At 26.7% G+C, this 14,854-nt stretch overlaps 1 protein-coding gene across 4 annotated transcripts in view; it reads left to right on the top strand.

Moving 5' to 3' along the window:
• The window catches only part of LOC107453701 (matrix metalloproteinase-21), a 94,289-nt gene that overhangs the window by 11,760 nt on the left and 67,675 nt on the right, over positions 1-14,854 (top strand). Inside the window, exon 1 of one of the 4 annotated variants that reach the window (XM_016070622.4) lies at positions 429-599. The exons of 2 other annotated variants lie outside the window; for them this stretch is intronic. The gene's annotated coding sequence lies outside the window, so the exon portion shown is untranslated. Of the gene's footprint in view, positions 1-428; positions 600-8,704; positions 8,980-14,854 lie in introns of those variants that run through there. One more of the 4 variants, XM_071177523.2, reaches the window with a different exon arrangement.

Below are 14,854 nucleotides of genomic sequence, written 5' to 3'. Positions count from 1 at the left end.
TAAGTTAATTTAATTGGATATTAACAGTTGAAAAACTATTGACATATGTCTACATTTAAAATTGCTGATATACAAAAGTACAAAGAAATTGAATCGAGCTCTGTTAAATTGAAGCTATATTTTTTTTTAAATTCACTATTCATCAAAGCAGTTTGAAAATAATTTTGTTTTATTTTTTCGAAATATTCCTTCCCAATTATTACTGAACAGAATGTACAATTTCGTAATCCACCAAAAATGTTTTTGGTAAGATTCTGGACTTAAAAGTCCCTTTTTCAGATTTAGTATTTGAAGCACCTTCGGGGAACACCAATCAGCGAAGCGAAATCGGTGGGCCACTTAGAGGTGGGTTTCTCGTTGGCTCTGAAAGCATCTTTACCCCCTCCTGCCCCTCCCCTGTAAGCAAGTCTCTCGGCTCTTCGGCTTCTTCAGTAGTTCATTCACAATTTCTAGTTCCCAAAATCTTTTGATCAACAAGGCTTTGGATGTATAGAGTGAAAAAGGATTATTCTGTTTATTTGCTTTTTATTTGAATGCCTTTAGACATTTTGAATTGAAGGATTGAGTTTCTTTTGGATATATTTTATATTTGGTGAAAGGTAAATCTTTTCAAATTTTATTAATCTGAAATATTACACACTGTGCGCATTATGGATTTTAAAATTTCCTATTTAATGTATTCACATTGCTTTTTGTATGATAGAATATAGAAAATATAGAAAAATCAATCTCTATGATAGATATGTGCAAACAACAATGTATTTTGTCTGAAATATTTCAAGGTATCTATGGAAGCGTTTTCTATAGGTGTTTTGATTTAGGAAATATCGTCATTTATCTTTCAAATTTCAATTAAGTTCGAAATCAAATTCAATTTCAAAAATTAATTTAAGCTTTCTCAAATTTTATTAATCTGAAATATTGCATCACACTGTGTGCGTATGGATTTGAAAAGTTATTTAATGTATTCACATTGTTGTTCGTATATTACCTAATATAGAATAATCTATTTGTATGATAGATACGCTCAAAGCACATATTATTTTATTTAGACTATTTTAAGATATCTATGGGATATTCGGGATCTAAGATATCTATGGGAATGTTCTATCGATGTTTCGATGTAGGAAATATCGTCATTTACATCATGTAATTGTTAAAACCATTTTTCACACATCCCAACATGAGAATTTCAAAGGTAATTAAGATAGCGCGTTGAAGATCGCGTCAAAATTAAAAATATTACAGTCAAAACAGAAATATTGTTTTATATTTTGAAACTAATTCTGTACCGCTGCGGCTTATTCTTTTCATAAGCTGGTTTTTTACCCATAAAATTCGGAAATGAATGTTGTCTTTTTTTACAAAAAAAAGACAAAGAAATATCTTTTTTAAAATATTAAATATGTGTATTTCTCTTTTTTTATTTTTTAAGTTTTTGGTATATATTTTATATATTTTTATCGGGCTTGATAAAAAAACGTTCTGATTCTTTTACATTTTACATAATATATATTTGAAAATATTTTTAAAAAAATCTGTTGCAAATTGTAAGCTTTTAAAATTAGACGAACATGGCTGCTTTAATTTAGCTGAATAAAGTTTTTTTTTCTTTTCAATTATTTTTCTTACTTAGTTCAACAATAATAAAATTTTTAACAAAACCTAGATCAGTAAGAAAACGTTGTTTTCAGACGTAAAATTATAATATATATATATATATATATATATATATATATATATATATATATATATATATATATATATATATATATTGAAAAATGGTACCTAATTCGTAATTAATTATCTGTATGCATCTTTATAATTTGATTTTTTATCCGGTGAAATATTTTATATGAATGTTTTTCAATAAAAATAAACCAAGAAAATTATAAATGACATATATCTTATATTAGGTTAGAAAATTCACTTGTTCAGTTTTGCATCCACAAAATACTATTGAGAAAAGAAAACATTTATTTTTTTTACAATTATTCCCATTTCTTTCACCATTCGAAAATAAGATTTAAAAGTGATCAATTATAATAGAGCTTTGAACCATAAATACGGGGCAAATTTGCTGCAACCTTGTTAAGGTACGAATTTAAATTATGTTCCCGTTTAAACTGAACCCTAACATCGTGTAGTCGAAGTTTAAAAAGTGCGAAAATTTGATTCAATTCAGTATCATACTATGAGAAAAGAAGCATTGTCAAAAATACCAAAATATCGTAAATTTTACCGTGTATTTAAACGATGAAAACACCGAAAATCTCAATAATTTTTACCGAAGTGCTTTGGTCATAATTTTGGCAAAATTAACAATAAAATATGGTTTTATAATATGTGATGAAATTTTGCAAATGTTTTAAATTTTATAATTTTATCCTGAAATCTTCTTCAGAGCATAGCAGAAAAATCATTTATTCAGTTAAATTTACTTTCCTGTTTTGTATTTTTTACTAAATGTGAGGTAATAAGAAATATAATTTTAAAAGGCAGAATTTCTGGTAAACCGTTACCATATAAACGGGAAAATTACCAAATAAATTTTTTAATACCATATATTTTGGTTTTCTAACCAAAATTATGTGGTTTCTTAATTTGAAATTTTTATAATATTTTTTTAGAATTATGATGTTTTCCAGAATTTTCTTTCTCAGTGTAAGGTTTCTGCAAATTTGAAGAATATTGTGATTCCTTTCTCTCCCATTTTTCTAACACAGTAGAACAGAAAATAACTCTTATAATTTTTGCTCAAAATAAAAGAAAGAAAAACACTAGTAAAAGTTTCTCGAAACTGATATTTGTGAGGCCTTACTTGGAATAAAATTATTATCAATTTTCTTAAGGACTGCTTTATTGCAGCGATGTAATATTAACCGCTGTAAGTAAATCGAATAATTATAAGATTTAGTTCCTAAAATTATATTAGAACGATCATTTCCAAACTGGTCTAGGTACTTTAAAGTCTTAAAAGTTACCCACTCGACTTCTTATACTTTAGTAAGAACCATTATTTTTCGTTCAAAACGCCATTAGCGTAACTTTTCTTGGATAATGATAGGACTAAATAATGTGTACTTAATATTACCCAACAAGACATTAGAGAATCAAGCGGAAATGTTTGAAGGCTGACGCCTACTAATAAAAATGTTAACGCGGTGGGAAAATCAAGCACTTATTTATTTTGTGAATTTCTTTTTTCTGTCAAAGATGTTTTTAGAAGAAAAGAAGCTTTACTAAAATACACGCTTAAAACTACAGACTATATTTTTTAATGAAAAATTGTTGCATTTTTCGTTTCGTATTCATAAACCAATTTATCATTTGAACTAAGAATGAAATACAATATTGTCCACCCTTATAGTAATGATTAAATTTAAACTGAAAAGGAATTTTGTATTTTTTCACAAAACTAAAATCTTAAAGATATTGGTAAAAAGCATCGTCCTGGAAAACACTTGTGATGTAAGATGTTTTAACCCACTTCATGTGATTCTAACTTTAATATCTATGCGCTATTTTTTTGAAATTTATGCTGCAAAACATTTTCAGCGAAATATTTTAAGAAAGGTGAAAAAAATGGTTATCACCTCAAACAAATCAAATTTAAAAATCCAGTACTCGATTTTTTTAATGAAACATTGAAGAAGCTGTGGAAAATGAAATGCAACACTATTGTATAAGGCAGTGTTTCCCAAACTTAAGACTTTCGTGTATCCTTTGTAATTTTCGTAACGCTATGTACCACTAATTAAAAAAATTAATGTATTTTTTACTATAAGAAATTGCACAAAAGTTAAAAATCACAACTGGCTGTTGACAGCACTAATTATTAACTGTTAACTCTGCAAAAAATAGCCAATAGAAAAATACGTCATCATAAATTTTCATGGCTAGCCTTGTTTTTAAATAAAATTTTTCGAAAATTTTCGTCTGTTGCAAGATATTTCGCATAAGAACGCGTACCCGTACCCCTGGGGGTACGCGTACCACACTTTGGAAAACACTGATATAAGGGGTTGATTGAAACTTCGATCGCATGTTTTCCTGACTGAAAGTTATAATAATTTTTTAATCTTTTCTTCTTATTTCTTAATAGTACATCTATAAAATATTTAATATAGGACTAAAAAACTGAGCTAGATAACTTACATTGAGACAAAAATATTATCAAAACTAATAGAATTTGATGAAATTTACCGTGTTCCCGGCTCCATGGGAACAAAAAGCTCCATAATTTTTACCGTAGTGATTTGGTAGTACTTTTGGTAAAATTACCAATAAAATATGGTTTTATAATGTGTGATAAAATTTGGTAAATGTGGTAAAAAAATTTTATAATGATAAGGCATAAAATCATTTATTTGGTCCAATTTACTTTTCAGTTTTGTACTTTTTACTATATGTTTGGTAATAAAGAACTATAATTTTGAAATCCAGAATCCCCGTACACCGTTATCATCTCTCAACAGAAAAAATTATCAAATAAATGGTTTAAATGCTGTATATTTTGTTTTCATTAGCCAGAAAAATGCTGTTATTTTTGTTTTGTTTTTTCAGAAATATTATTTGTATACATCGCAGTAATTTTACCAGAATTTTTTTCTTCATTCATGACAAAGCTTTCAAAATCGAATGGTAACTTTTTTGAAAGTAGCAAAAAACTTTTTAACCGTTTTAAAATATTAAATTTCATTGAAACTTATAGAAATTTATGCATTGTTAATTGATACGCTGTAAAAAATTCCGTATCAAGTATCGGCTCTCTCTTCTTACCGTTAATTTATATTTTATAGTAAAATTTCTCTGAGCAAAAGTTTTATATACCGTATCTTTTATGCAGCAATATTTACTGTAAAATCACTGTAATTAAATAAATGTTATTGTAAAAATTACAGTTTAGAATTTTATGGTAAAAATGAATTTTACGAATTCTGCTCTCAGGGTGTCAGTACTTTTTACTGTAATTCGATGAGGATTTTTTCATAATTTATTTAATTGAGAATTTATTTAATATGTTCAGCACAATTATTACTCTTTATGATAGTCAATTTTTAACATAACTCTAAGAATAGAAAAATAAATCCTAAATATAATTAACATGACGCAAAAATTGCAAAATTTCTACGTAATTTAAAATAGATAAATTTAATTTCTCTTTAATTTAGCATTAATTTCAAATATGGTAATTTACAAGTTGTAGTAGCAATTCATGTATTTAAAACTAAGGTTTTATTAAAATATACTACTTGATAATTAGTACTAAACATGGAGGATTATTAAACCGCTATTTATTCGTGCTATAATCATTTCCTTGAGTTTTGAGAGTATCATAATTGAGCCCACGCGATTCTTTGGTCTCGTAAATCTTTTAAGATGATATTAATTTGTATTATATAACACCTCTTAACATTTTACACTCTTTAAACTCTCTAAGTAAGATAGATTGATACGATACAGCGAAAAAAAAACTTCCAAGTAGCTCTGTTGGTTTTTATTTTATTTAAGAAGCTTCTTTTAATAATAATACTTATTAAAATATGCCATAACTTATAATAGTATTAAGACTCTGTTAGTTCCTTTAAATGTACGTAATTATTTATGTATTTTTTATTTAATAAAAGTGTATTATTATGCCTTAAATGAGATTGTTAAGTCATACATTTAATGAATTAATTAATATTAACTTGGAGCAATATAGTAACAAGCCGCATTTTTTTAAACAGTGTCCACAAATTGTTCCTCAGTATTGTTTCCATTTCTATACTGTACTCATTTCCAGAGTTACCACTAGATTATTGCACAATTCACAGAAACATGATATTTCATACGGGGTCATTTAATTATTATGTTTTAGACAATTTTGGTCACTCTCACCACTTGTTATCGAAAAAAAGCAAGTCACACGTACGTAAGTATACGTAAAATAGCCGCAATAATCCCCTTTCAACTTTGACTTTTACAGTTGAGATCTAATTCTAAGAATTTTAGGACTTAATTCAAATAAAAGATGAAATTTCGCAAAAGGGAAAATTTGGATTTTATTTCTTTTTGTAAAATTTGGAAAATTCTTGAAGAAATTTATTTTATTTTTTCTTTCCTCAAATTTAGCTCTTATTTTAAGAGTATATTTTATACAGAATATATTTTTAAAAATTTTCTTTTTTTGATTTTTTTGAAAAATATATTCTATTAATATATTTTTTTGATAATAATAATTTGTTTGATAATATTATTATTATCAAAATAAAAATAAAAATATTTCAAAACATGAAATCACGATGTACGAGGTTTTGTCCCTATAACAAGGAAAAACATCAGGTTCTTCCAGACCGGGTGTTCAGCGTTCTGACACCCCAACCTGATGAAGTGTCAACACGTAACAGCTGACAAGACAGCGTTAAATTCAACAAGAATAGAATACACACGTGTTTTGTCGCCTGTAGGTGACCATTAAACCGCTTAGGGACTCCCACAATAGAGCAGCACTTATTGTCCAAATTTCTGGGAAATATTAAATTGGGTACCAGATGGCGGCAGCAATGAAAGAGAGAAAAAGAAAAAAAAAATCTCAACAAAATACCCCAAAAAGGAGAGAAAAAAACGTTTTTTTTTTGACAATTCAATAATGCATGGTTCTAAATCGGACCTTTGGGTACTCGGATAATAAAGTAGTCTTGTCCGTAGCAGCGAATATTTAGTTATTTTGATTTATTTATTTTATGATACTAGTTGACTATTCGTTCTTCGTGCGATGAGAATTAAAAAAAAAACTGAAAAAATATTTCTAAAACTACGGAATGTCATTAGTAAAAATTCGTATTAAAACTATAGTATTACTACCATGATATCGGTAGTGCGTATCATCAAAATTTATTAAGCATCACTGCGTCTGCATTATGATGGCGATTTTATACTGTTCCCCTAAGCGAATAAGTATCTTTTCTCCATTAACTTCTCCTTTTTCGTACATGGCTTTCTTTTTATTTCAATTAACACATACCTGTAGTATTTTCGAAATCAAATTAATTAAGCCTCATTGACGGCAATAATAATATGGAGCTTCTTTTACGGTTCCTTTGTATAATCGAATTGTTAGAACCTTTTTTCAATTTATTTCCCTTTTTAGTTCATAGCTTTTTTTTTTTCAATATGTACTTACTACCTAAATGAAATTCACATTATTGGTGTCAATAATAGCATGGAAATTTTTTACGTTTATAATAAACGAATGTCTCACCCTTATTTTTCTTTTGCAACTTTACGCTCTATATTTGAAATAACTTTGGCTTCTTCTAATTCCGTCTGTCAAGTCTTGAACACTTGAAACATGTCGACTTTAATTTCCATCTTCATGATTTTGAAGCCAATTTTTTTTTCTTCTTTTTTTTGTATTTAAGTAACATTTATTTGGTAATTTTTCCGATGATATGATAAAGGTTTACCGGAAATCATGATTTTCAAAATTATAGTTCTTATTACCACCCATTTGGTAAAAGGTTCAAAACTGAAAAGTAAATTTAACCGAAAAGTGGTTTTTATGCCATGTTCTATGATAAAATTAGCACATTTTATCAAATTTTATCATAGAATTTAAAAATTAGCAAATTTTATCGCATATTATAAAACCATATTTTATTGTTATCTTTCCCAAAACATTACCAAAGCGCTTCGGTAAATATTACCAAGCTTTTTGGTATTCCTGTAGAGACCGAAAAGTGGTGAATTTTTATCATATTGTGTTAGTTTGCCGTATTTTTTTCTTCCTCAGTGTAGGTTGATAATCTCTGCCTTAAGTACTCCAGATCAGCTTTAGTTGTTAGTTGAGTTTATTTAGTTTGAGAAATATCTGCGAAATATCTTTACTTCTTGAAGTTTGTAAGAAATAAACACTTTTTTGTTACACTTAGGCACATCAGTTTAAAAAATATAATTATATTTTTCAAATATGTAATTATACTTTATAAATATATAATTATCATCACTTAGACAATGTTTTAAATATATAATTATATTTTAGCTTTACAAAGAATATTTTTATTGAACTTGAGATAGATATTTTAATATTTAATAATTTATAGTTTCAAATAACCAAGGAGTAATTTTTTTTACTAACTAGATTTTATGATGAACGCAGACTCCATATTTCAGAAAGTTTTGAAAATAAAATTTGAATGCAATAGTTTCTTGATACTGTTTACTAAATTTATTTACAAACGAGGATACATTATTTTAAAAGCATAGTCTGAAGCAAATAAACTTTCAGTTTGCAAGTGGCAGAACCTATGTTTATGTATTAGTCAACGCAACAAATCCTTTATCCGTCTCATCCTCCGTCTGCAACAATGACATTCATTTTAAATAACGTCAAAAAGAACAAAGTTTTGAGGTAGTTCTACAGAACTGCCTCGTTTGAGAATTGAATTATTGTCCATCAAATGTCGCCAAATCTTCATAAGTTAAGAATAATTACACTTATGGGTCCAAAAATAACAAACAGTATCAAATACTTGACGAAAAATGTGCAGAAAAGTGCACAGGGGACACTGGCTTACACCCAGCGATATAAAAACAGAAGCAAGCACTTCTAAACCTCGTTGTAAATCATTTAATCTTGCGCCAAAGTTTCGCCGTCCTGAAAGCGCATTGATGTTAGGCAGGCTTTTGCACGAGAAAAAAAAAAGAACATAACTTAAAACTAATGAAACGGATTCTTGTCTCACCTTCCTAAAGTTAACGAAGTGTTTATTTGAGGAACAGAACACTCTCCCCTAAACATTTTAAATCTTTTTACGCATTCTTTGTTGAAGAAAGCAGATGGTGGAACATTTTGCATGGCTGCAACTCCCAAATTGTGCGTTGTCTTCATTATGGATGATAAACCAATTAGTATATCTTAACAGTATCCATGACGCTTCCTCGACAGGATGTGAATTGTGCGAGCAAAAAAGGAGTCAAACAATTTGGATATGGGTAATATGAACCACATGCCTGTAGAATTCATTATATTGATGTCTTGATTATAATTTAGATAACTTGTGGTATTTATGACTGATAATTTAAGTGGCTAAGTGCACTTATTTATGACTGTAATGATGAAACTTAGATTTAATGGCGATTGCTTTTTTTTAATTGAAATCGGTAATCATTTTTTTTATTTATTTGAAATTGCCTAGTAAATATAATTTTTTTGTAGACGCTTCTTAAATTTATCGATCTGCGTCAGAATCAGAAGACTTTTAAGTAGTATTTATATTGAATTTATTGGAGTAATAGACCTTAGTTTTGTTGACGTTGTTGAAAAATAAGCAGATGGATAATTGATTCTAGTACCACAACTTAGAAAAATTTAAATATTTCAATTTCATTGTAGTGGCATATATTATTTACTCAAATCTTAAGTTAATACTTAATTTTATTTTATTTAATCATCAAGTTACGTTGTTTTTAAATTTATGAATAACATTGCTCGATTTTCTCGACGTCGTTGAAAAATAAGCAGATGGATAATTGATTCTAGTACCATAACTTAGAAAAATTTAAATATTTCAATTTAATTGTAGTAGCATACATTATTTACTCAAATCTTAAGTTAATGCTTAATTTTATTTTATTTAAGCATCAAGTTACGTGGTTTGTAAATTTATGAATAACATTGCAGCTATAATTTAAACAATTTATTTATTATTTACATAATCAAACACCAGTGCTTTATTCTTATAAATCTATTAATTATAAAAAAAAAACATAATTGCTATGCTAATGGTAGTGTTATCTTTAGAACACTTGTTTTAAAGTCTCATCATATCATTAGTCTATAATTTAAACCGTAATCTATGGATTAATCAACAATTTATCTACTTATTAACGAATCTGAATATAATATCTAACAAAGAAGCTATTTGTACAATTTGTAGCTATCCATAAATTTTGTGATCACTTTTCGATTGTAACGCCATCTAGAGATTCAATATTCCTCTTTCTTTTTTTTATATACTTACCTTTTTAATACAAATGTAAAGAAATTCCATTTAAACTTTTTGTTAAAAAAAGTACAAAAAAGTATTTAGCAAAAACTCTTTCCGTTTGATCTTACTATGGAATTCTTTTATTCCCTAGCATTCCAACTTCGTATTCTATGATCACTATTTTATGTTTTTATAAAGTCGAAATATTGATTGTTTATTTGAATTACAAAAAAATACTATAAATTCGAACAATCAAATAGTCACCATCGTTGTACATATCATTTTTTAAATATTTGTTTATTTATAATATTTACCTGATTTTCAAACATTGGTATTTTTTATGAAATATTACCTGTACAAAACATTTGACTAATTTACGATCTCTAAAAATTATTTTTGGTTTTTATTAATGATTAAAAGTAATATTCAATTCTTTACTTTAATGATAGCAAAAATTTTTCTTTAATTCAAATAAATGAATAAGTAAAGAAATTTTTCTTTAAATACAACAAAAATTCGATTTTATACATTTTGTTATGTCGATTGCAAAAAATAACTCACTACTTAAAAATAATAAATATTTTAGAATAAGTTATAGTCATATTTCTTAAAAATAATTATCTAAGTATAAATTACCTTAATATTTCTTAAAAATAATTAGCATCTACGAATAAGTTGTCTTAATATTATTAACAATTTATAATATGCATTTATTTATATTGTGTTTACATTTAACGATGATTGACTATCTCAGAGTGGGATGTTTTTAATTTTACATTATAATAATAATAATTAAATTTATACATAATAAATAATATAAGATAGCTAAGTTAATAAATACATATGTATAATTGAATCCAATACTACTAACTAACCGTTTTCTTATAAATTTATTCTAGATAAAGATATCTTGAATGCATAATGACTATTTCTAATTAAGTATGCATAATTAGGAAGAGAGAATTTTTTTTCTCACATGTAACTAACAAAATAAATTCAATTATCTTTTGCGAGATTCTGCTTAAAACCATTATCTAATTTTAAAAAGATTAATTTTTTTAATTAAGAAATTTAAAATGCACCTTATTTTAAGGATTTTGTTTCTCTTTTTAATTAACCTTTTCTTGAATTTTCTTTTAAACGTGGCAGTAATTAAAACTCCGTTAAATAATGGTTTCACTTTCAAAAAAAAGAATTATTCGTGTTTCATTTCTACTAAAGCTGAGTTTATAATTACCGGTTTAATTAAACTTGTTTATTAATACACTAGAAGCTTTGCGGCTGGAGAAGAACAGGTGTGAAAAAAATAATTTAATTAAGTTTTTGCATGTAACACTGAATTAACGAAACAACTCTGCCTTCTTTACTTTTAACATTTTACCAACAATACTCTTCTTGAACGTCTCTTATTTATTTACGACTTTATCGTTAAGTTTCAAATAATTAAGTATTCCTACATTTTACATTTACGGTTTCTTTAATAAGATATAACTTTTAAATCATACAACGCTTACAAAATATTGCTATTTAATATCTTATAACCTAAACTAAGCTTTAAAATTATAATATTTATTTTAAAAAAACTGATTGAAATTAAAATTTAGAACAAAAATATGCATCGCTTGTTCAAAAACTTATTACTTTTAATATTTTTTTTATATTTCTTTTTATATATTTTATTAAAATGAAGTATAATAAAAATACTTTTAATTAATTTATTTTGTGACAATAACTTTCTAATTTGTTCAAAGTGAGAAAGCTGATTTCAAAATATTCCAGACAATGTGAACGTTGAATAAAGGGGGGAGGGAAAAAGTAATTATTTCGAGCGTATAATTTTGTAGATGATGTCGTACTATATAATTGTATGCCCAAGTTTATATTTAACAGTTTACAAATGTAATCTTAAGAGATGGAATTTTTTAAGGACATTAGGCTTTGATCATTTAGTAAGGAATCTTAGAGCGAATAACCCATTGACCATTGACCAAGTCGAATCTCTTTTTACATCTCTGCAACCCGTGGGTTATCATTATTTTTAATAATTTATATGGCATGTCATTATTAAACGCTGTTGATTGTTTCTGTTATTTTTAAGTTATTTGATATTTGATTGACTTGAAAGCATTACGTTCGCTAATATTAAAGTGTTAAATAATAAACAACTATCAAAATATCGTTATTTTACTGACGGGCTTTAGCTATATATACTTATTACACTCTGAAATATTCCGGATAAAATTGCAGTAAAATGTTATGGAATTTTGGTGTACCGTAATTTTTACAGTAATATTAATATTTACTGAAGCATTGTAATTAAAAAAATATTAAGTTAAAATTATTATTTTTACAGTATTATTTACTGAATCACTGTAATTTAAAAAAATATTACAGTAAGAAATTTATAGTTTGAAATTTGACGACGGTAAATTATTTCTCTGTATGGATTTTACAGATGTTACACTTAGAATGTTACACTCAGTACTCTTTACCATAATTTTATCCACTTATTTTTTTCTTTCTTTATTCCTTTTTGGCAGTGCATAGGCTAATGATTTTTTTTATATATATATATATATATATATATATAATAACCGTCGTTGAACAGCCGACCCAATTTCATGGGTTTACGACTACTTACGTTCAACTCCGTAGCCTTGTAATTTTGAACCAATCCAGAAGACAAGGAAACTCCTGGATCAGTACCCCCAGAGGTATTGATTTGTTGTGGGAACATGGAGGACTTTGAGACTCGACAGATTTAACGTGCATCAGTCACCATTTACTACACGGGGAGTCTTCGGCCGGCGAGGATCGAACCCACGACCTCTTGGATATGGGCCCAGCGCCCTACCGACCAGGCTATCCCGGCCTTCTAGTGATTTTCTTGTGAATTTTACATATTAAAATTAATGGAACTTAAAATATATTTTGTTTAAAAAACTGAAACTATATTTAATAATTAAAAAAAAACAAGCGCAGAGTAACATTGCTAGTTAAATCTTTAGCATTGTGAGTATAATTATAAAATTAGTTTTCAATAAATATTGGGTAATGTTTGCAGTTTTTAAATTCTGTTTTATAAATTAAGTAACGTAATAATAATGAAAATTTCAAATTCTGGTTTATAAAGTATGTAACGAAAGTATTTAAACTCTGTTTAAAAATTAAGTAATATTTGTATCTTTCAAATTCTGTTTTTTTATAAATTAAATAATATTTGTATCTTTTTGATTCTGTTTCTTAAAAATTCATTAATATTGTTGAATTCTTTAATATTGTAATCTATTGAAAAATACGGTAATGAAAAATATAGTAATTAATTTTAAAAATTAAAGAATATGTGTAGTTTTTAAAGTTTTTGACAACTTAAGTAATATTTGTAGTTTTTAAATTCTGTTTAAAAATTAAGTAGTACTAATATCTTTTAAATTCTGTTTCTTAAACATTTAGCAATTTGTAGCTTTCTTAAATTCTGCTAAAAGATATCGTCATGTTTGTCGCTTGTAAATTAATGTAAAAACTAAATATTTATATCTAAGTTCTCTTGTATAATTAATTAATGTTTGTAACTTTTAAATGCTCTTAAAAAATGGAGTATTTGTAGCTTTTAAAATCTGCTCTGATTTTTAGTATTTGCTTTTAACCATAAAATACGTTTTCCTCCATCACTTATCCAACTTTAAGAACGTATTCTGAAGTGTTCTTATGAGCAAACTAATCTGCACGATGAATGAAATAAGCCTTTCAACTCGTCCATACAAAAAAGCGCCGTCGCTTTTGCGAGAGAAAGTTCTCTTTTTTCAGCTTCAGTGGGTATCTATTGTCGATAATAGAGGTACGTTCTTTCATATATCAATATTAAGAGGAGGCTTAGAATTCTGTTATGCGTGAAATTCCTCTTCCAAGGTCACAAAAGGTGGAACTATATATGAGAATTCTCTTTTATTTTCAGAAAATTTTATGGATGGTTATCGTTCTCTCGATTCGAAATTTATTCATTAGGTTACTACAAATACGGTGCTTAAATATTACTCTTTATTATGATTATTTAACTGCAAACTAAGTTAGCTAAAAGAAGATTATGAAATACGATCTTGCTTACTTTTGGAATTTCACCATTAGAAAAGTATATCAATTATAACAAATTCATGCATTTATAATTTGTTGCAATTGATCTATCCAAAAGTATCTGTAGTTTGATTTGTAGTATCAAAAAGGTGGAACTATATATGAGAATTCTCTTTTTTATTCAGAAAATTTTATGGATGGTTATCGTTCTCTCGATTCGAAATTTATTCATTTGGTTACTACAAATTCGGTGCTTAAATATTACTCTTTATTATGATTATTTAACTGCAAACTAAGTTAGCTAAAAGAAGATTATGAAATACGATCTTGCTTACTTTTGGAATTTCACCATTAGAAAAGTATATCAATTATAACAAATTCATGCATTTATAATTTGTTATAATTGATCTATCCAAAAGTATCCATAGTTTGATTTGTAGTATCAAAAAGGTGGAACTATATATGAGAATTCTCTTTTTTATTCAGAAAATTTTATGGATGGTTATCGTTTTCTCGATTCGAAATTTATTCATTTGGTTACTACAAATACGGTACTTAAATATTACTCTTTATTATGATTATTTAACTGCAAACTAAGTTAGCTAAAAGAAGATTATGAAATACGATCTTGCTTACTTTTGGAATTTCACCATTAGAAAAGTATATCAATTATAACAAATTCATACATTTATAATTTGTTATAATTGATCTATCCAAAAGTATCCATAGTTTGATTTGTAGTATCAAAAAGGTGGAACTATATATGAGAATTCTCTTTTTTATTCAGAAAATTTTATGGGTGGTTATCG

This window comes from Parasteatoda tepidariorum, chromosome 2 (genome assembly GCF_982258835.1).
Source record: "Parasteatoda tepidariorum strain Cologne lab strain chromosome 2, Ptep-v5.0, whole genome shotgun sequence".
NCBI lineage: Eukaryota > Metazoa > Arthropoda > Arachnida > Araneae > Theridiidae > Parasteatoda > Parasteatoda tepidariorum.
The sequence above is the reverse complement of the archived record's forward strand: the minus strand, read 5'-3'. Positions and strand labels throughout refer to the sequence as shown.